Source organism: Solanum pennellii, chromosome 1, assembly GCF_001406875.1.
Source record: "Solanum pennellii chromosome 1, SPENNV200".
NCBI classification, from domain to species: domain Eukaryota; kingdom Viridiplantae; phylum Streptophyta; class Magnoliopsida; order Solanales; family Solanaceae; genus Solanum; species Solanum pennellii.
The window spans coordinates 86766522-86771049 of NC_028637.1; positions in this window are offsets into that span (position 1 = coordinate 86766522).

Below are 4528 nucleotides of genomic sequence, written 5' to 3' on the forward strand. Positions count from 1 at the left end.
CATCTTGCAAAGAATAAAGGCGAAAGTCAGTCTCAATTGGACTATGCTAGCGTATTGGGAAGCTTAATGTATGTCATGAATTGTACACGACCAGACATAGCTTGCGCTATCAGTAAACTGAGTCGATACACAAGTAATCCTAATCATAATCATTGGTTGGCAATGAAGAGAGTTTTGGGATACTTAGATGACACTCAAAACTATGCTTTACATTACAACAGATATCCAGCCGTTCTTGAAGGATATAGTGATGCAAATTGGATTACTGGGTCAACTGAAACAAAATCCACAAGTGGATACGTTTTTACTATTGGTGGAGGAGCAATATCTTGGAAATCATCCAAACAAACATGTATAGCTCGCTCTACAATGGAGTCTGAATTCATTGCTTTAGACAAGGCAGGTGAAGAAGCTGAATGGCTCCGGAATTTCTTAGAAGATATTCCATTTTGGCCCAAACCAATGGCCCCTATATGCATACATTGTGATAGTCAAGCTGCAATAGGAAGGGCTGGAAGCATTATGTATAACGGCAAGTCTCGTCACATAAGACGAAGACATAACTCTGTGAGACAACTACTCTCTAGTGGAATTATCACAATTGACTATGTGAAGTCAAAAGATAATGTGTCGGATCCACTTACAAAAGGCCTAAATAGAGAGGGAGTTGAGAAATCATCGACGGGAATGGGACTATGGCCGAGAACAAGTCATCGTGGCGGTAACTCTACCTAGAAGACTGGAGATCCCAAGATCTAGGTTCAAGGAGATAAAACAAAGTCATTGATGACGGTTCAACATTGTCAAAAGAAAAAAAAATTATTATTATTATTTTATGGTCCATTCTCATGATGAGACAATGTTTAGTAACCAGGATAAAGACATAAGGACTTTTTAATGGTTTCTAAGTTTGATACAGGGAATATCAAATGGTGTATCTATGGGATAACACATTTAGAAATCACCTATGTAAGTGTGAAGTGTAAGCCGCTTCAAGGAGAATCCGGTAAGGCCAGTTCTTTAAGCACTTACTATCCAAGATGTGTTCATGGCTGAAACGAACAAAACAATGAGAACTAAGAACAGTTCAAGGGTTGATTGTGTGACATATGTTGTCTAGGTATACACCAAAGCTCGACGGTTCAAAGATATCAAATCTACCGATTGACCGAGTATATCCGGTATATGTTCACTACGGAAAGTTTAAAGGGAAACCTACTTATCCAGATGCGATTAACCTTTACCTACAAGACACACAAGTTTTTTCATACATATGTTTTAACAATAGCCTTCCCCATTCATGTGGGGGATTGTTGGGTTTTAGCAAGTGTGAATGGGAAAAGAAAAGAGAGAATATGAAAAGTGAGGGAACTACTTTGGAGGGAAAATGAAAAGTCATTTGCAAAGTGCAAATGAAAAGTCATTTCTCCCATATCGGCAAAAGAAATGGAAATTGTTGTCCTTATAGAAGGAAACACTTCCATTACTTCTTAAAGAGCTAAGAAGAAGATGCCCCCTCGCGTCGTCGTCGTCGCTCGCTCGGCTTTGGCTTTGGCTTTGGATTTGGATTTGGCAAATGATGTGATTGATTGATAAATTTTTTGGACAAAATTTATTTAACCAGTTTTATTAAATCAAATAAATCCTGTTAATATCATCTCTTATAATTTGCGGGTAACGGTAACATTCTGAAAAGTCGTTACTTTTCCGAAAAGTCGTTACTTTTCCGAAAAGTCGTTACTTTCCAAAAAGTAGTTATTTTCCTAACAGACACATTTTTTCTAAAAGTTGTTACTTTTTCCAAAAGACACAACTTTCTGGAATAAACGGGTCTGAACAGATTTCTCTGAACAGACACGTTTCTTGCTGAAAATGGCTATACAAGGAAGTCAATTTTTGATTTTTCAAACACTAAAAATTTTTCTTTCTCTGCATTTATTTTTCTCTCAAATAAAAATCAAAGTGTCGATCGACTGAGTCTGTGTGACTTGTTGTTGTTCTTAAGTTCGTTGAAGTTAAAGAAGTTTGAGGTACCGCTATTTCTTTAACAGGTTTAATCCGTTTTATCTTGGGAGAAATTAATCCATAACCTTGGGTACAGTGAGGGGATTAAATTTCTTAAGGACACACAGTAATTTCTGTGGACTCGGATTAATTCTTGTATTTTTTATTTTTTCTGCTTCATCTTATTTCTGTTTCTGTTTATTAACCTTATAAATACAGGTTATTGTAAGAATAACAGTCTCTACTCTATCGTTGGATACATTGGTCTCTAGATACATAGTCTTTCAGATAAATAACAATATGTGTATGTATTTTGTACTAAAACATAATAAAAATTCGTCATAATTGTGTATCGGATACATAACTATGAACATGATTCGTATTGAGAGGGACGTACCCCAGATTATGAGGGAGTGAGAGAGAGAATGAAAAGGGGATTTTTTTATTTTTTTTTAATTGTATGATATTTTAAGATTATGATATTTTGAGTTGTATATTTATGTAATTTTTTAATTATTTTGTGGTTAATATGTGTTCGGCCATGGATATAAATTAAAGTTATTTTAGATTTTATATGAGTATTTTGCAGTTAAACATTGTTTGCAACATATTTATAAACATATGAAAAATAAATTGATCATAAGCGAAATCTCAAGAAACAATAATATTTTAGTGATAAATCAATATGGATACGATTTTGTTTCTCCCTTGATTCTTCTCACTTAAGATGTATCCATCATTCAACGACTGTTAGTGACGTATCTTTCGAACTAGGATGATTTGAATTTAATCTTTTTTTATGAATATTCCATGAATTTTTGAAATATTCGAGATGTCTCTTCAAGGAAATATATTACCCTTTATATAGACATGAGTTAAGGTTTAGGGTTGAGTAGTATTCAATAATCATAACTGGAATCAATGCATTTGAACGAGTCTTGTAAGGTCGCACAAAATTTCAATATCTACAAACATATTTTTTCGTTTTTTGAATTCTTGAAAATTTTGGAAGTCGACTTCAGGTTAAATACATGAATGAAGTTGAACCAATTTTTTATGGCCAAATGTGAATTTCGGAGTTAAACTCCAAGAAAAAGTGAAAATAAAGTCATGACCAAACGCCTCCATGAATTACTCCCTCAATTAAAATTAGTTATTACATTACTAAATAAATAAATCAATAATAATAATAATAATAATAATAATAATAATATATTAGTGTATTCTCACAAACTGAGGTGAGAAGTTTAAAATGCTTAATTTCTTTGCATGATTTTGGATACCCTGCTTCTATTAAATATTATTTCCTTGATTTTATATTAGTTGTTTACGTTACAAAAAATTAATAATAGCATACACATTGTATTCTCATAATGTGGGATCTGAAAGAATCGAGTGTACACATATTTTACAATCTTTATCCAAAAAATGAAAAAAAAAAATTGTTTTCAATAAACTATTGGATCCAGACAAAACATATCAGAAAAAAATATAATGCGGTATAAGAGATAATAGGTAGAAACAAAACAACAATAACATACAATACTACAATTGAACAACATGAAACCACAAATATCAGCAAAAATTGATAATTAAGTGACTGCTGGCGTAGCACTTTGAGTAAAGGAAACCAGATAACATACTTCTACCTACTAGCATGAACGCACTAAAATTTACTAATCTTCTATCCTAATCACATCCTCCAGACATTCCTACTTAAGATCGTTTCCTCGGTTAGATGCAAATACATCATGTTCAGTCTTATCAATGATCACCTCTCTTTAATTCTTCTTCTGTCACTCTTGCTTTTTATGAATACATCCACACCCGACCTCTCAGACCTCCACACCAGGTTATACAAGCATCTCCTCATCACAAGCTTGAGTCGTCTCAACCTTACTTTCTGCATCTTATCTTCCACCGAAGTCACTTCCACCGAGATATCATTATTTTTTTCTCTCCTAGAAGATATACACATCCATCGCAAATATCCTCTTCTCTAACTGTTGAAATATGTGCGTCCACTACCAGTCAATGGACCAGGTCCCTTGACACAGCAAAAACAGTGCAGAAGATTAAACAATATGAAGAACACAACACAAGCAGTTTACGTGGAAACCTCCTTGCTCAAGGGAGTAAAACCACGACCTGTTGCACAGGATTTACAACCGTCTTCACTAATCTTCAAAAGCAAAAGTGAAACCCGGTTACAATCAATGTGAGAAAAAGTTATTAATCTCACGATCAAGTAATCTGCCTATTACTTGAAGAGCCTAAGCGGATACCACACCGCCCACTAAACCACCTAACTCTAGATGACTTAGAATTTGACTAAGCAACAAAACAATGTTGCCCACTAAATCAGTTAACCTTAACTGATTTAGACTTTTACAAACCCAAAACAAATACCTGAATCCTTTATAGATTAGGAACAGATTTACAATGTAAGTACATAGACACAAAGCTCTAAATACAACAAAGATTCTTCTTTACTCTATCAGGTCCTTCTGTTGAGTTGAGCAAT